Here is a 19,080-nt window from a genome sequence, read left to right as displayed (position 1 = left end):
CAGGATTCCTGTCCTCCCTAAACAACAAATTGAGCTCTTAGATTTAGATTTTTTTTCCATAGGTTCTTTCTACTACTGTACTGATTTTATTTACTACTTCACTGATTTATTCCAAAACCATATATTCAGATCAATGCCAAACCAGTAACTACTGATGACTTGTGTCTTTATGATGAAAGCATACTGCAAAGGGAAAAAAGCCAACTATTAATAGAGATGACTAAGTAGCAAAATTTGTTATTTAGGCACTGGTATTGAACATTTTCAATGTGTCTTGTGTTTAATTCAATGAGATGAATTCCCATGCACTTCCTCTGAAGACAGAGAATGGTCCTTGTTTACAGATCTTTTCATTTGCCATTTAAGAAAAGCTATTTGCCACATTTTGTGTCTTGAAGTTGACCTTAATGGTATACCTATTGATGACTGCCTGTGAGGTTTGTGGCAGGGAGAGGCAATGTGTTGGAAAATCAGGATTATCTCTAGTTTAGTCTGTCTCATTTTCATTTTAAGTGAGAATGAAATCAGGATATTGAAAAAGCTGATATATCAGCGCTCCTAACTGCTGAGGCTTGCAATACTGGTCTAGTCTGAGCACAGATTCTCAATGCTCTCTGATGACTTGGGACACACGCCATGGTGGTGGTGCCCTGCTCTTTCTGAGTCAAGCAGCTCTGCCAAGCCATACCCTTATCTATTCTTGTTGCCACTTTGCTTTTCCACATATTTTTTTTTCCCAGCATGTAGTGAGGGAGGAAAAAGGCTGAAATGGCCATGTCAAATCATTGCTAACTCACTCCTGTAATGAGAGGGAACAAGTAGGATCGCCCAGGGTAAAGCAATACCTTACCTGCCAAGATTATTCCAGTTCCTTCTCTCCCAGTATCCTCCCACACAACTGCCAAGAACGTCATGCTGCATCCCCAAATAATTTTGGCTGTTCACTTTCTAATTCCAGTTTATCAGACCCCTTCAGCCCAGCAGCATTCCACTTACTTTCACTTTCCAACTTCTCTATTCCAGTCTCAGTGTCAGCTCTCTCATTTTTATGTAGTTATTTATTTGATGAGAGGACTAGGGAATATATTATTTTTTGCAGGTCCTGGGGAGGTATTTTATCATTCAAATATCGTTAACTAAGGTGCCAATTTTTGCTGTAGCCTCTTATGAAAATGTTAGCATCCTTGCTACACATGTAATATTGCACAGTATGATAAGTTCATCCCAGAGGATGAACAGCTGAATACTAGCATCAGAGAGAAACACAACAGAAAAAGGAATACTTTTCATCAATTCATAGTTGTTTAATGCAAACTCTAGGAGCAAGGAAATTGAAATTGTTGTGTTTTTTTTTTTTTTTTCTAATTCCCAGGAAGAAAATGGGTCCAAGAAAAAAAAAAAAAAAAAAGCAACTTATAAATAGAATTAGATCAGCTAAAAATAAGAAACATTTAAAAACAATAGTCTTACTGCTGCTGAGTAGATTAATAGCTATCTGACAGTACAGTAGTTCTGGTACTCCAGTTTGAGGAGCACAAATGCTGGTTACAGCAAGGCTATAAAAAACCAGTTAATTTTGACTGGTAGAGAGCTCAGAGCCAAACAAAGCAAACATTAAACATAATATCTGTGTTAAATTATTACCACACTTTTTGATGTATAGGTTGTTCAGGTATTTATCTATATGTCCAAAAGTATTAGTTGCACATACTATATCTCATTTTGGCAGTATCAACAGTATAGAGAAACACAGTCACCTGGACTACTGTGATAAGAAATTTGTTTTGTTTGAGTTGGAGCTTCTGACCCGAACAGGGATATGACTACAAGGTTGTAATTCTGCATTTCCTTCCCTGAAGTCTCAAGCTACTTGCTGAGTTGTAGCGTAAAAGTTTAATGCACTAAACCTCCAATGAGGCACCTCCAGGATGTTCAGAAGAAAAAGAAACAGTATCCATATAAATTTGGGACTGTTCCCTCTGGGTAGTGCTTCAGATATGGCATTTTCAGTTTTAGGAACAATCAAAGAGTATCCTATAACAACAACCCTGTGCTCCCTCAGTCAGCTCACCTGTACAGCATTAGCTGTCCCAAGATGACAGATTTTCTACCCTACAGCTGTGTCTTTGCTGCACTGTCAAGCAATAGCAGAGATCCCGACCCATGGAACCTATGGTGTTGTGCACAGTGAATACAGGAACTGTTGCAACTGACTTGCTGTTGATCGTGGCTTTAGTTTTATTAACTAGACATAAGTAGTAGCAATCTAGCCGTGAAATTTTAGTAATACAAAAAGCCCATGTCACTTAGCACATTGTATTTCAACAACAACAACAAAGACCCATCTGTGCCACCTTTCCATTTTACATATATATATTTTTCTATATATTAATTATATATATTAATTATAAATTTTTAAAATTTTATTTAAATTTTATTTAAAAATAAATCTATTAATTATAAATTTTCTTGTGAATATTCCCAAATGTGAGAACTCTTGATACCAACTATATTAAATGTGAGTTGTTTTTTCATGTAGAGGACCTTGAGAAGATAGGACATTGTGTACCACATTCTTATTTTGAGAGCTATTCATGTTTTGTGTTCATAGCGTCACATATTTTAACTCCCAAGGATTTTAAGTGGAATTTGTTACATGTGACTCATCTTTCAATGAAACCTGCAAAAATGTCATAACCATTGAATTCAATACCAGTTTCAGGTATTAGTTCCACATGTCTAGTACTTCTACCTCTTCTGGTTTAAGTTCATAAACCATAACTTCATGTGTAATTTAAATCAGTCTTTTCTGGAAGTTCATAAATATGTATTTAATGGAAGGGATAGACCAGAACTCACTCCCAAGATGCTGTTCGGGCTAAGTGGAATCTCCTTAGGAACCGCTTCAAAGATCAATTCCTCTTGTCCATAAAAAATAAGTTTAAATTGTCTTCTATGAGCCTGCTGTTAGCAATTGTACTGTTACATTATGTATGATTCTTTGACTGCTCATTGCTTCAACAAACTGCACAGTGCTCCATTAGTGATTTTCAATTTCATGCTAAGCTTTGCAATTTATTAGTGTTGTTTAGGCTAATGTACTATTATTTTGCATATTTTATATCATATTTCATTTACTATTCATATGACCTAACAGTTAAGTATTGGGGATCAATAAGCCTTCTAAATGTTTGCATATTCATATTCATAAAAATCACGCAGGGAAATCACACAGACAGCCCAAGGCACGTCTGATTAGGAGCAAGTTAAATTTTTAGGGATTTGCAGTTTTCACTCCAATTTCTCTGCAAATTTCACTGTAGGTTTCCAAACAATGACATAATGGCAGATGCACTTAGTCATGAAAATAATTTATTTCGGTAATGGTCCCCTAATTGTAGATACCTGAACAATGTTAATGTGGATTCTTTCCCAGTATGCTATTTCTGTGTATATAAATATCAAGATGAAATTCAACTTCAGTATCAACTGTTTCCAAGAAGCACATGTAGTTAAGTATTTCTTTTTGTTTTATATTAGTCTTAGGAAAAGGTAATCCTTCTTTCCTGGAAGGTTGCATAAACTTAAACTTTGTGTCAGTTGCTGTCTGGTAGAAAAGCCCTAAAACATCAGCATTAAAATGTTTAAATTAATTGACTTTATAACTTGTAGAGTCCCTTTTCTTAAAATAAAGATGTTTAGAAAGCAGAAGTGCTCCAGAAAGAGGCTTCTGAACATATTAATAAAGTGATTTGTAAAATATGTCTGCAAACATACTTGTATCAGAGTGGCTAAAACATTAAGGCAAACAAGGAACAATGTTAAGCACCCTGTTGGTTCATTGCAAATATGGAGTAAGACTAAAATTTGGAACTCTCTTGAGGATGTGGATCAGGGCACTACTGACAGCTGAGTAGACTATGGTAGAATTAAGTTTTAAGAGTTATAGAGCTTTGGTAGCCCTGTTATCATTTTGAACACTTGTCTTTCATATGAAAGTTAGCAAATGTAGTTTTTCAACACAGAACCAAGGATATAAGAAATTTTGGAAAAGACAAGATAGGAATTAATTGATTAGCACTAGGTAACCTCACAAGGTTTTGCTGCTTTCCAAGGCTTAAATATTATAGTTCCACTATTAAAAAATTCATCAGCGGACTTTTATTCATAGTCAGCAAAGAAAAAAGTAAAAGTCTAATTTCAAATAGGAACTTTTCATTTGCCTGACAATTCATCATCACCATAACCTATGTGTGATTTTTAGATGAATTTTTTAAAATCCTGAAAACTGTCTTGAATATTTTCTTGTTTATAATCTCTACATTTATAACGGAAATAAAAAATACATGCCTTGAACCTTCAACCAAACCTTACCGTCAACCAAAATCACTTCTCTGTGTTGATGTCCAAAAGCCATCTTATGAAGGAAAATGTCACTTGGTCTGAAGCCCAGGACTTGCAGGATGCATATTTAGTTTCTTTCTGGAATCACCATATGCCTGAATTCGGCTGGCTGGGGGCCCTGGGGTCACTTGTGTCACCAGCTGTGAACAACCTACTCAGCCAGGCAGCCCTGGAAGCAAGGTCTGCAAAATCAGAAGTATCAGGCAAATTTCCATGTAGCTGATAGGAAACAAGGCCTTTTCCTAATGGTTCAGTTAACAAGTTAACCAAAAACTGCATGTATCCACAGAATATTTCTGGTTTGGCATGTCATCATATTCAAATGAAATTGCATTTAATAGTCTCAGGTCAGCCTTGCATACACATGCACACACAAACACACATGCACGCAGACACAGGTAGCAATACAAAAGCCTGGTATCTTCAAAGCTGTAATGTGAAAATGTATGTTCTTTTGTTGTAAATTTGGAGGCATTTTGCTTGTTCACTTCCAGTTCCATACATTTCTTATACTTCTATATAGGAATCCAGTAGACACATGATGACATCAGTGGTAAAATCTCTGATTACTTTCCTTTTTTCCTTTGTCTTCCCTTTGAGATAGCCAGTCAGAGCTTTTTGGCATGCCAGTGGCTTCTTTCTCTCAACATATGGAGAAGATAGAGCTCCTTTCTAAACTCCCCTCTCTGACACACAGAGCCCACATTTTACCCATCTGGATTTGCAGTGATTCCTCATAGACACACAGCACATTTTCTTCCCAGGGCCAATGTATGGAGATTAGGGATGTGAGGATATTTCCACCAAATCTACCTGTTTCTAGAATTACCAAGTGCCAAAACTCAGTCAAAGGATTGCATAAACTGCATCTATGATTCTATGATAAGTGCAGTTTTTATTAATGGTATTGTTTAAACTGGAGATAGTCCAAAGAACAGCATCATTTAAATAAAGTTCCTATTTACAATACTTCCTATTTACAATCCTATTTTAATATTTTCTCAAAATCTAAGAATTGCTCTAGCAGCAAGATTTGGGGCTCTGTCAGACTACGTAAAGGGCTACAACTGCTATGGGTATCACAATAATTGTATTTGCAATAAATTCTCAGTCTAGACAGGGCATAGTTAAACTTGTGTAAATATTTGGAGATCTGTGCAGATCTGCAGTGATTAAAGATCTGCTTTGAAGGATTATTTTGTTTTTTGCTTTCTCTTTTGCTGAAAAATATACACGTATGTATAACAGTGGGTCAAGCAGATACAGACTATTAAGAATGAAAAAGTAATGCAGGCGTCTGTGCTGAGAGATAAATGGTTGTGGTTCACAGCACTAACAATCTCTGCTGATGCAGCTGGTGGAGATCATAAACCCCATGATGAAAATATCTCCATATCCATATTATGATGCTCTAAAGCACTGCAGGCACAGATGGCAGAACTTGTAAGTTCTCTCAGAAACATAGTTATGGTTCACAACATTTTCAGATTCTTCTGAAAGAGCAAGTATAGCTTGTAAGCCCTGAGGAGAAGTTGATGGCACTTACAAACTATGCCAGTTCAGGTGGCAGACCTCGTAGACACTGGGAGAAAAAATAACTGTGATTCACAATGCCTGTCAGAGAAGTGATAGCATTTGCAAGCTCTGGTGACGCAGTCAGCAAAGCAGAATTTTGGCATGTTTATTTCAGCATGGCATCTGAAAAGGAAAAAAGGAAAAAAAAAAGGGGGGGGGGAGAAAAGGGGGAAAAAAATGCAGTAAAGTGCCTTATATTTCTGGTTAGCCATCTCAAGTAGATAAAAGACTAAATCAGTTTTCCCAGAACTCACCTGTCAGTCCTAGGCAGTCTCATCAGTTCTTCTTGTATCTTTAACTACACACTCCGTACAAAACGATACATAAAAAAAAAAAAAAAGCTATACTATGTTATGCAAAACAGAGAGTTACATAAGATGTGAATGAAAGAGCAGTGCCCTGTAATTAAGTGTTCTAATCTAAATACCTTGTTTAGGGAGAAATACATGGATACTTGAGTATCTTTGGAAAAAAAAAATGTCCATATCAAAGGCCATTCACTTTTTTCATAATTTATTCAGAAGCCTTCTATTGACTTCACTGTGAATTGAATAGAACCTGTAATGAGATGACCTACAAATTTAAGTACCCATAATTTTTCTTTTTTCCACATAGCCATCTCATCTTTGGGCACAATTCTATAATCATTTCTTTTTTAATTATTGAGGTAATATTTTGATGTGAATAGATATTAAAAACTGTAGTGATTAAGATAAGCAAGTGAATCACCAGTAATTGCTGGCATGTTGAGCAAGTTGAGAGGACTGTTGAAGACAGAAAGTAGTAAAAACCATTGGGGGGAAAAAAAAAAAAAAAAAAAAAAAAAAAGGAAGAGCCTCTGAGATGTGCAGTATTGCTCTGCCAACCACACTTTACTACTTGAGTGTTACCCAAGAGCAGATGCCTACCAGTTGGAAGCACTGAGGCAGGAACTGTTGTATGTGATGTGAGAAGAGTCATTTTGATAATTTGGTGTTCTTGAGTACCTAGAGAGATGTGAAAATTAAGTAGCTGTGACTTAACAAGTGTGAGGTTGTTACTTGCCATACTAAAGTAGGTAGATGTATGTCTTAATAAGACTATTTCCAATATATACATAATGTGGTTTTCGAATTGCTATTATTATTTAAAATACATGTAACTGCTTATATGGGCCAGTGTTATTGAACATTGCCCTTCAGTTAATCGGGATGCACAGCCAGATGTTAAGAAAATTTTGCTGGTTTTCTTTTCTGTCTGAAGAACAAAATCTGAGTGTTACAAATGCTATCTTGTGGCTAAAAAGAGACTGAAAATTATAAAACCACTTTCAGCCACTTCTTTAAAAAGTTAAACACAGTGGTCACTTGCCATTATTATTTATCATTGAAAAATTATTAAAAAATTTTAAAAAATAATAAATAAAGGAAAACCTGTTCTCTTAGGGTGGAAAAGATTAAAGCAGGAAAGTGTAGTCCATAAGTAATGGTATTCCCACAACGCCAAAATTAAGACTGAAGGAAAAGGAATCATCTAACAGTTCAGAATGAATCACTAAACTTCAAATAAGGTCCTATTATTAGGCAAATTGAAATCTTTGAAAGATGAATGGGAAAAAAAATACTAGCATGTAGAAAGCAATTTCAAATTTCTAAAACATGTTATTTTCTATCTGAGACAGAAATGTGATTTTTCTATTTTCAAAACACTGACCCAATCTTCATTATTATTGTACATCGTACATGCTGTTAGAAAAAATATTATAACAGTTAGGATGTATTACATCATTCCATGTTCAGATTCACTGGGTTATCTCCAAAAATTTAAGTGATAATCTGACAGAATGCTTGACGGATACAGCCTTCCATATTTGTTTTCTAGGGGTAAAATTCTGTCTGTGTTCACAGGTACAGATGTATAGAGCACATACTGGTCTGCGTTTATGTATGCCATAAAGGAAGGCAGTTGGATAACCTCCTTTGCCCTTCTGATAGAAATCTATTTTTAGAGTAAATACGAATCTAAAAGCAGAGCCTTTCTGGGCTTGACTGAAAGATGTTCCGAGCACCCATGCTGGATTTTTATATAACATTTCCAAAAACAAGGCTGGGGGAGATTTCTTAGTCTTCTTCTGTGTGACTACAAAAAATCAAATATAGCACAGAACTTACTGAAGCAGTTTGGAAAAGAATTAACTAGAAAAGTTAGAGTTTAGTCTCTGATGCTATTTTAGTTTACAATGTATAGCCTGAATGAACTACTAGCAGACTAAATCCATTAGTAGCGTTGAAATATATGTTTTTCCTATGCATGTGCTACAGTTATTGCTGTCAGACAAATATGGTTTTTCGTTCATTCTCTGAAAAATACTTTCATCCTTTAATTTCTACTCTCCAATAAAATGTTTTCATATATTGTTCTCATATAAATCTATAATATTATTAAGAGCTAGAGAAAAATAAAAAGCTGCTTCAATTCCTGTCTCCCCAGTAAAATATTTTTCATATATTGTTTTCATATGAATGTGCCATTTTATTAAGGGACAATGGAAAAAAAAAATCTATTATTTCCCAAGGCAGTGTTCAGGATTTCATGAAATTTCAGTTAAGTTACTACATAATACTTCTCAAGTATAGCTCAAATACAAATTAATATGTTTCTGAAAAAAAAAAAAAAAAAAAAACACGTCAATATATTGAGTAAACATTATTTTCCTTTCTTGATATATGTGGAAATTGAGGTCCAACAAAGTTAAATGGCATGCATAATGCATAGTCAAAGCATATAAATCAGATTGTTGCGACGTATTTCCAAACATTCGTTTGATGTTCCAGAAGAAATACTTGCAAATGGAAATGCCTCTTGTTACTGAGTCCTCTTCCTATGATAGTCACTACCCTCAACTCTAAAAGATCTCCAGGGGAAAAGATTAATTAGGTTTCAATTATGCTACAGAAAAATGTACTTTACATACTTACAATCTGAAAAGCATTGTGGTGTTTCTCTAATGTGTTTAAAAATTCAAAAATATTTTTAAAAGCCACTTAAAAAGTCAGGCCAAACTCAGGCTAATGGAACATGGTGTCATCCTTGAAAGTGATTTATTCCCTATTCTTCTGGCACTTACATTATACAGATATTGTCTGAATTTTCTGTGAATGATTATTGAAATTTTTCAAGTAGATTAATCAAATCTGTTGATAGATGTAAAGGATTATTTGTGTGTGGCTTTTAAAATAAACAAACTTCTAAACATGATTTTTTAGGAAAGTACCATCAGTTATTTTTGGTTCTATACGTAAAAATTCTTTTTTATCTCATCATTTTAATAGGACTTGCATTTTCTCAAAAAATCAAATATTTATATATTTTTCTCAGGGAAAAAAAAAATGGACATTAGGCATTTCAAATGTATATTATGTAGCTAGTACAGTACAATTTTTTGATGTTAAAAAAAAAGATACTGAAAGACTTTTTTTGTTTTTAAGATGGGGTTTCAGTTTATTGATGTAAAATATCTTTGAAAGTAAAAAGTGTTTGGAGATTAGTTTAAAGTATCTTCTTTTACATCTTCTCTTAATTAAAACCACATGAGAAACATGAGGTACAAGACATTTTTTAAAGATGAACTTAAAGAAAAGTTGGCTTTTCCAGTTGAGAAATACAGCATTGTGTTTACATTTGTGTGTGGAGATTTATTTATCACTGAATGACGCAAGATGACTTAGCATCTGTATTTTAATCTGTTTTTTTTTAAACTTCTCCATAGGGCTTGGCTGAACTATGTGTAAAAGTATTTGTCCCAAGAAACTGACTATTCCCAACAAAGACCCCTTTATTTCTCTGTTCTTGTGGCTTGAAGCCTTTCTCCTTCAACAGTTTTGTGTCTGTATTGTTCACCTTACCCAAGGGCTTGCATTGCACTTTTCCTGTTCATCTGATATGCCTGACATTATTGGAATCTTAAATTATTGTTCAAGTGACAGTTCAAAACCTTTCAATCTCTTAGAGAGGTCAACACACTGGTATGTAAAACCAGCGCATAGACATTGAGTGTTTTTGATTTGTTTTAAGTAGGTCTCTAATCTCTGCAGATAATGAGTGTGCATTTGTCACAGAAATTTGTTTCCAGCCTAGATCACAAGATGTTAGACAAGAATTTTTGTTCTGTCATAAAAAAGAGAAAGACATTTATTTTGCATTTATTAAATCATAAGCTTGTTTACTTTAATAGTCAGCAGTGAACATCTCGTTCATTCCTAAGCAACCCCAAACTGTAGACAGTGAAACATTGAATGTTAGTAAAAAAAAAAGTCTTCTTAAAAAAAGACAATGTTAAAATTTCATTGTCAATAACTTCATCCCAGATGGGGTTGAGTAATCTTAAAGCTAACTGAAACAAGTAATTAAAAGAGTAGAAATAATGGTTCTGTGAAGCAAACCCTGCCCCTGGAGAGGCAGGTTGCTTGGGACATTTAGGACCTTCTGGTTACACAGTTCATTACCTGGCGCTCTAGGATAGAGCTCACCCGATTTAAATGGAGCTTTATGAATGCTTTGTAAGTTCCTTAAAAAGTGAGGTACACTAATACTTCTGGAATTAATATACTCTAGAATATTCAGTGAAAAACACTACATCATTAGCAGCAGACACATTGCAACTCCTCTCATTTTATAAAAATATTAAAAGAAACATTTGCATATTTTCTTGAAAATTAAAACAAAATCAGCTAAGATTGATGCTGCTGTTAGCAGTATTGAGCAGCTTTGTGTCCTTCTCACAGAGGACTGTTTATTTTTCTTACAGCAATTTGGAAATTTCCTATTAATTGCTAGGAGAGCGCACCTTTGTATTCTCATTAAACCCTGTCCCACTTCCCCCTGCAGGAAATGCAGTTGACCCTTTCTGCCCCTGTCACCCTGAATGCTGAGTGCACCACTGCCAAAATGCCTTCTAAATGACAAGTCCCCATATTGTGTGGTGGCTGCTTCACTCTTCTAACCACTGAATTTTTTCTCTATATTCTATAGAATATTAGCACGCAAGAATCTCCTACAGAATTAAGATGATAAAAAGTGTTTTTTTATGTAGCTAAATTCAATTCCTAGAATACAGGTTTGGGAGGATTGCTGCACGCACTCCCAAGCTCGAAGCTCAACACTGCTGGCCAGCACCAGCAGGGTGACCCATGTACTTCTCCCAAAAAGAGATAGGAACTGAGATCCAGGTATGCCTTCTGTGTTCCAGAGACAGAGAGAACAAAATATTGTGACTTTATATCGTAAAGCCATTGCATCTCTACATACAATGTTCTCTCCCTTCCAAAGGACCAGTTGCCTTTTCTTAATGTCCAGAATGTACTTGTACAGTAAGACAGCAAAATTTAATTGAATGTATGCAATAGGAGTAAGACTTGACAACAGCATAGGATGTATTGTGAGTCTATCTACATTTATTATACATATGTTATCTAATACTGCAAGGAGTTTTAACAATTAAATCATAGTTATAAATTTAAGTAAATATTTTTTTAAAAAAACCTTCATACTCTTAAGTAAAATTGTAGAAAAATCTTGTTCCTGTTTTAGCCAGAAAACATTCAGCGAAGGTGCTTTATCGTGTCTATTTTCCTGCTGCTTTAGGGCCAGGAGAAGGGTTTGTGTCTCTGTAATTTAGATTTTATGCCAAAGTTATTGAAATAGTGCATTGGAATTGAGCCCACAGAATGGTGTAGATTTTGTGGAAACGGGACAGCTCAGAAACTACAGATCAAAGGAAGATGTCCTTCCTTATCTGAAATGTGAAACTGCCCTTTGAAAATCGAATATGAAAAAGAGGGAAAGAGAATTCTGGTGATGAGCTTAGGTCTATCAGGCTATTGTTACAATCTTTTTAGTATTTCCTTCAAGTCAGGAGAGCCCTTTCCTATTGCAAAAGACCTTTGTCAAAGCCAAATGCCATAAAAATTCTGTGGAAAACAAAGGCAGGTGTTCAGTCCATCTGCTTTAGGTATCTAATTTAAGGTGTGTGTAAGTTAGTCTCACTAAGCTCTCTCCACAGTGGAGAGAGGGAGCTTCTCTAGGAGCTGCCTGAAGCGCTCACGCTCTGCGCGGTACCGCGGCACAGCCTGTCTCTTTCCACTGGCTGCCTGCACAACTTGGCTCTGGATTTAGCAACCTAAAGTTAAGTGCATAAATTAGATGGTGTGAATACCAAAAAGAGTACTTTGTGGCTTAGTTCATATCCATGTTGTATATGGATATGTTTTAGCCTTTTACTTATGCGTGACATAAAGGTAGCTGTGTCAATTTGGAGTTCATTTTGTCATTAATGTTTTGTATATAGAAAAAGGCATGTCATTAGAGCACGTTTTTCAAATACAATACACTTTTAAATATGGTGTCTTTCCACTGTGCTAACAAAGTAAGAAGCAAACCAAAAATCACTGAGCTACTGTTGATATTTAATAACGTAGGAAGACAGAAAAATACATATTTTTAAAGGGTCTAGTAGAGTTAATATGAGTTTCTTTGACAGATTGCTTTACCCAGCAAGTTATTTTGTTCCAGAGTGTACTGGCAAATTATGCTGAACCATCTGATAAGGAAATTTTCATTTAAACGTTCCAGGGATAAAATTGTCACCTTTTTCTGCGGAAAATCTTTGTAAAAAGTGCTGTATTACAGTCCTGGCTGATTTTCATTTTCTTAGAACTATCTTATTGATTATTTTACTATTGGAAATATTTTTATATGTTCTTAGAAATACATTTTAAAGTCACAGCTTGTGCTTCTGTCCCTCAGTTACCCAGGCTGTGTGACATCAGGAACACTACATTGATAAATTACTGATGGCATGATGATTATGGAAATGATCATCAACTGATCATCAGTCACAATTTATTTCAAATCAGTGTCCACAGTTTGCAACAGAAATTGAAGTTTTATCAAAAGCGCTTTGGTATGGCACGGCACTTCCTAGAAAACTTCTTCCTAAAGCATTACAGCCTTGTTGAGCATCATCTGCAGTGCATGAATGAAAGCACTGGAAGACCATATCTTGTGGCCTTAGGCAGTCCAGAGTTGTTAGAAGATCACTGGGTTACCCCATACTCATAGAAGTACCGGCAAAGCACATTAATTTAAGAACCAACAGATGTGCCAAATGCAAAATATCTTTCTAGACACAGATAATCTCTTTTTATTTTTTTCCTATCCAATTGTCAATAAATGATTGTATGAGTGTATGAATCTAATTTGCTATTAAATTGCAAGTAAATTGTTGCTGAATCATGACATAATGGTCTTTTATATCTCTAAAACAATTTCTGTAGCAGGAAATATAATTTGTACATTTTTGCAGAGACGATGTAGTGTTTCATTATTTCTTTCCAACACATTTAATAATTGTAGTAATTTTAGGTAAGTGAAGCCCAAGTAAATGACTCCCAGTGGTATTATTGCTTACTATTTTTCTAATTCCTAGTTCCCTACCATTTGAAAAGGATTATCTACATATGAAGCTATGAATAAACACCTGATGTAAAGATTTTCTTCTAAATGGGGGTAGGGGAGACTCAAGGCCTCATTTTCTTCCTATTTGTTGCTGAGTAATACTTGAATTCAGTTGCTCTGAACCCTCTCCATATCTTCAGAATTAGCTTTGGAGAAAACTTACTTTAAGGAGAAGATGCCACCTCACTTTAACTAGTATGAAAATTCCTTTTTATTTAGCAGTATATATTAACACAAAAGTACAAAAGAGATCCAGAAAACATGGAAGTGATAAAGTTGCTACTCTGGTAGGAATTTGTTCAGCTGCACAGCAACACATGACATCTTTCCTATATACTTACTATAAAATAGAAACAGCAGAAAACAAGTGGGCAAAAGAATGAAATAATAAGGAGAAACATATATGTTGTGGAATCAAAGCACAAATAAATTAAAATAAAAAAAAAAGTGTCATAAATCCATTGGTGGAAATATGAATAATTAATAGTTTTTCTGAATGTTGGTCTTATTCACAAATGATTTCCCAGTCAGTGCAAACCACTTTTATATGCTTTGTGTTTATTTCTAAATCAAAAATATTTTCAATATTTATTTAAATTTTATTTAATAATACTAATTACTAATTTATTAAAAATAAAGAAAATAGAAAAAAGAATTATTACAAATTTTCTTCGTACCAACCAAAAAAAAAAAAAACCACACACACACACAAAAATACAACAACAACAACAAAAAACAGTTTTCTGAGAGCAAAGATCTGTAGGAAGCTTATCCATCCACTCTCCCTACAACATTTTTGTGTTTTTTTCTTCAATAAATTCATTTTCATTTCATACATCTCTTCAGTTTAGGTCTATATAGCTAACATTTTTATTGAGATGACAGTGAAATTTTGGAATTATTAATTCTTTATTTAAATGAATGTCTTCAAATTTCCCTATATAAATAAAATAAAAATTGTCATTGAAATGCATTATTTGGAAACTGAAATTTTATTCTGAAAAGTTCAGTATAATCTTTCTGTGTAGAAAGAGGGTTGGAACATAAGAACAAATTGAGGAGAAAATTGAGATTCTATTCTCCCTATGTGCCCTCACCCTTTTCTGAACTCCATGGCTAACCTGCCATCTGACAGTTCAGAAGAAAGACAGCGGAAGCAGTTCATTATAGTGTTCAACAGTAAAAATAGTCATACACTATCTGCATCATTACATTGGGCACAGAAAATCTATAATCATCAAAGATTACATATATTCAATGCCAAGCGTTGCCTCTTTGGAGGTATCTGAGAACATGTGAGAAAAGATCCGAAAATAAACTATGGAGTGAAAATTTGTAATTATATTTTGTTGTTGTTGTTTGTTTTTGTTTTTATCTGGAACTCATTTTTTGGGGGGGGGAAACCCAATATACCATTATGCTTAGGAGAAAGTCAGTTGTTGTCTAAAGATTCACTAGCACATGTTGAATTGGAGAATAAGAAGAGTGATGCTGATCAGAAAGGAGAATGCTTTAGGAGTTGGATAAAAAGTCTCTTTATTTCAAGGTCTAATTGGACTTCTACTACACTTTAATAATGATGTTCTTAGAAGTCTCTAAAAATGGTTCCTGTAGCTTCTGTCTTGTCAGAAAACATGACTCCTCCTGCTGGATGAAGAAGGATAGCCTTTCTGAGTATCCGTTATCCTCAGATTCTGAGTCTCACTGTTTCAGAAGCTCAGTGTATAGGCATCATCAGATAAAGAAGATATTTGAGCACTTTCTCCATTGCATCTACACACATAAGGCCCATGCTTATGTCCTCTACTGGCTCTCATTAGGTTTCCAATGCTATTCTTAGGCTTTGATCTTCAAAGTAATCTTCAAAACAATTAATGGATTAATTTTTAGCTAAATTATGAGAGTGAATTTTGATGTACATAACCCCATTCTTGTTGCTCTCCTGTAAGACAAAACAGATTATTTAATCCAAAGTGAGAATAAAGGGTCCACAGTCAAGAGGATCTGTCTATAGAAAGAGCAAAAATCTGGGTAACAGCAGATGTGTCTAGAGCTTTATGAACATCTTATTTGAAAAGACATTTCCATCATAAACACTGTTGTGATATCATGACAGCTCTTTTCACCTAATAAATCCCTGCCAAAAAGCAAAGAAAGAAAAATAAGAGGTCTTTAAGGGACTGGAGGAAATTCTGGAAGCTCTTAACAATCCACTAGGGACTTGGTTGTCACTATTCATTTCATGTAGAAGGAGCTCAAATATTTCAGTAAGGGTATCTCTATAAAAGAGATGACTTACTGATTTTATCACTAATATAGTATCAGTCACAATAAATATGGACCGAGGCTTAAATTAAAAGCTATTATTCTTCCGCAAAAAGGGGAAAAATGATAATCAGATATTACGAAGAGCATGTCCTTTACAAAAGAAGCAATAATAGTGTTTTCCCAAAGCAAAAAATATATAATCATGAATCCTTTTTAATTTGCATATGCCTTTCTCAGGGCTGATAGTGTATTAGTATGTAGTGGCATTAAAAAAAAAGAAGAAAGGAAACAGGAAAAAGAATGAAGTGAAAGAATAAAGTCCTCCATCACAGAGAAGGAGACAAAAATTTGGCTACTGGCATGGTGTTTCTGGCTTCATAAGCACAGACAGCAAAAGAAACAATGAACCTCGCAATCTTCATGTAAATATGACTACCATGACTCAAAAGTAGAGTTTTAGGTGTGAAGACTCCACCATGACTTACCAGAAGGGCTTTACCTTCCTATGCCATGCTGGTCATCTCGTGAACAAGTACTTCTCAACCTTTGCTTAGAGTCAAAATCCTGTCCTTTGCCATTGTGTGGTCTGGTGTGCACATCTTATAGGACAATTCTGTTGTGAATGTCCATTTTCTTATGTAATGAGAAAGGAAATGTAAGATGGCTGTGAAAAACACATGGTTCTCTTGTTACCTGTGGTTAGAAGACCTCTGGAAGGAGGATACCCAAGAATGAGCTCTGGAGCAGATGGGCTGTACTGTCATATCAAATGGAGTATGCAGAAAACAACATGGGAAATCCTCTCCTACAGAGTTTGTTCCAGTGTTTTGGGTGAGCTGAAGAGGTGAATTGGGTGAAAAATGAACATTTTTTTAATAATTAAATATACCTAGTTAAGTCTTGCTAGAGACCTCTTGTTGACCTGAATGAAATGTGAATCAAGTCTTGAAAAGAAGAATCCCACCAGGAAACGATTCAAGCAGAATATAAGGAGATCTTTAAGCATAATGACATTGTTATATAGAGAGTAAATATATACATATACATGTATATATAGTATTCTTGCAAGTGGGGTGTTCAAAAGCAGTGAAAATTAGGGGTCTTTGCTAAGGGCTTCTTTATTACTGCTTTTGTTTAGATCAAAAGTGTGCCTTTGAATTAAATCTCCTCATTAGTCCTACCTGCTGTTCAGATTTGGTTCATATTCAGGAGCTATTCAGAATGCTTGAACTGGATTAAAACTAATCTGGAAGATGCACCAAGGTGTACCTGAGACACCCCTACTGTAATAGACGTTCAGTCTGTGGAACTGGTCTCCAATTATTCCTGAGAACTGCCTCTTCCTTGAAATGTCTTACACAGACAGTAGGTCCTGAGCACCAACAGTTTGACTTTGCAGTTTTCCTTCTGGGCTGCCTTGATTGCTGAAGATACACATAGCCTTTGAGAGCAGCTGAAGCAATACCCCATTAACAGATACAGTAATAGATTTCTTTGGCTGCTATGAAGTGCCTCCTACATCAGCGAGCACAACGTCTACTTCCCTGGATGAAGTTTCTGCCATGTGGCTTTTATCCATCATGCAGTCCAAAACAAACATCAGGAAAGATGTCTAGAAAAGAAGAGTGTGTGAATCAAGTAAAGCACAGAATGTTCCCCAGGAGCATGAAGCATAATGTTCCCTATCTAAGATAAAGAGTAGTTTTGTAAAAGTGAGGAAAACTTGGGTAAAATTTTTTGATTCCATTTGCTATAAGCCTAAAGCGTAGCACTGTGAAGTAGAATTTTCCTTCTTTTATTTAATACAGATGTGTTCATCAGTACTGTAATCCTGCTGCCATGTCTGAATCCTGAAGCTATCACATAAATGAATCATCTTTGCAATGTCACAATGTCTGATTAGTTATCACAATGTGAGTGAAAATGTTCCATTGACTTTGGAGTCCTTGCAATGTCACTTACATTGTTCCTCTGCCAATATAAATAGAACTGAAGCAATAGAATAATTACATAAAAGTGGTTATTACATAAAAAAGTGAAGTGCTGAACATGCACCCAGACATCCAAAAAGTAGTGTGAGCTAGTTATAGTATATACTACATATCATAGCATCAATACAGTATTATATATATTCATTATATTTTATATGATTACCAGACTTTTGTATTTATTAACAAAGGCTCACTTTTCTTTTTTCTTATGTAACTTCTATGAAATGCCAAACGAGTGACCAATTAAATAAATCGTAGCTAGCTAGGGATACAAGTAGATTTAGGAACATTACAGAGGTTTACAAACCTTGATAATTGCCAGAGAATTCTATTTGGTAAAAAAGTGAACAATAGATGGCACTGAAAAGGTAGTATAGTATACATATCTTAAACTCCTTGAGATACTTCTCCAGTGAGGCAATATAGCATGTTCCTGTATTAAAAAGGAAGCAGCCATCAGGGGTCGTGCTTTAGCTTACCATCCGCAATGGCCATTACTTGTTACACAGGTATTGTCAGGTACATGCCTACTTTTTCAGTGGATACAGCTACCTGAATTTCACTTGGTTGGTTATGAGCATTCATTCATGACCAGCATCCTGACCAGCCCCGTCAGCCACTTAGCTGCTTGATGAGCAGCCCCAACAGCCAAGCTCACATTTCATGAGCAATAAAGAGCGACTCAAACTCCCACACAGAAAATTGGGGAAATAAAAATAGTCTTTCTGTTGCTCAGTCAGCTTGTTTTATCTCCTTGCAAATATGAATCAGATGGCTTAGCTAAGACTACTTTATTGAAAGGAGAAACAAAAAGAACAGCAGGGAAACCTTGCAACATACAATATCTAATTACTCCGTCCCCACCATGGAACCATAACTGTTTACTCCTCTGTTTGGTTTCTTGGTGAAGCAAGTGCTAGGCCAGCTGGCCGCTTCCTGCCTCCTGCAGTAAAACCTCACTCAGTTTGCAGTTCTCAAGTTTCATGGCTTGGTCCTCTATCCAGCTGGGTAGTGAGGCCTTAGCCAAGCTGCTGCTGATTCCGCTAGCTGCAATGTTTTAGCTTTTGTGAACATATTCTTTTAGTTCCTCTTAGCTCTTTAAAAAAAAAAAAAAAAAAAAAGGTAAATAAGCATAAGGACACATTCCCTACCACTCACTCACAGGGGACTTCTTAAACAACTTTTCTGCCCACCCTTTTCACCATGTATTTTGCCTTCCAGTGTTGCAAGCTGCCCTTCTCAGGCACTCTAATTTGTAGTTGTTCAAGGTACTTGCACATTATTAGTTGTTCAAGGTACTTGCACATTATTACAAGTAAGGCCTTCACAATATGCTTCCTTTTTTGCC

The sequence above is a fragment of the Aythya marila genome (assembly GCF_965140915.1).
Source record: "Aythya marila genome assembly, chromosome: 4".
Taxonomy (NCBI): domain Eukaryota; kingdom Metazoa; phylum Chordata; class Aves; order Anseriformes; family Anatidae; genus Aythya; species Aythya marila.
The sequence above is the reverse complement of the archived record's forward strand: the minus strand, read 5'-3'. Positions refer to the sequence as shown.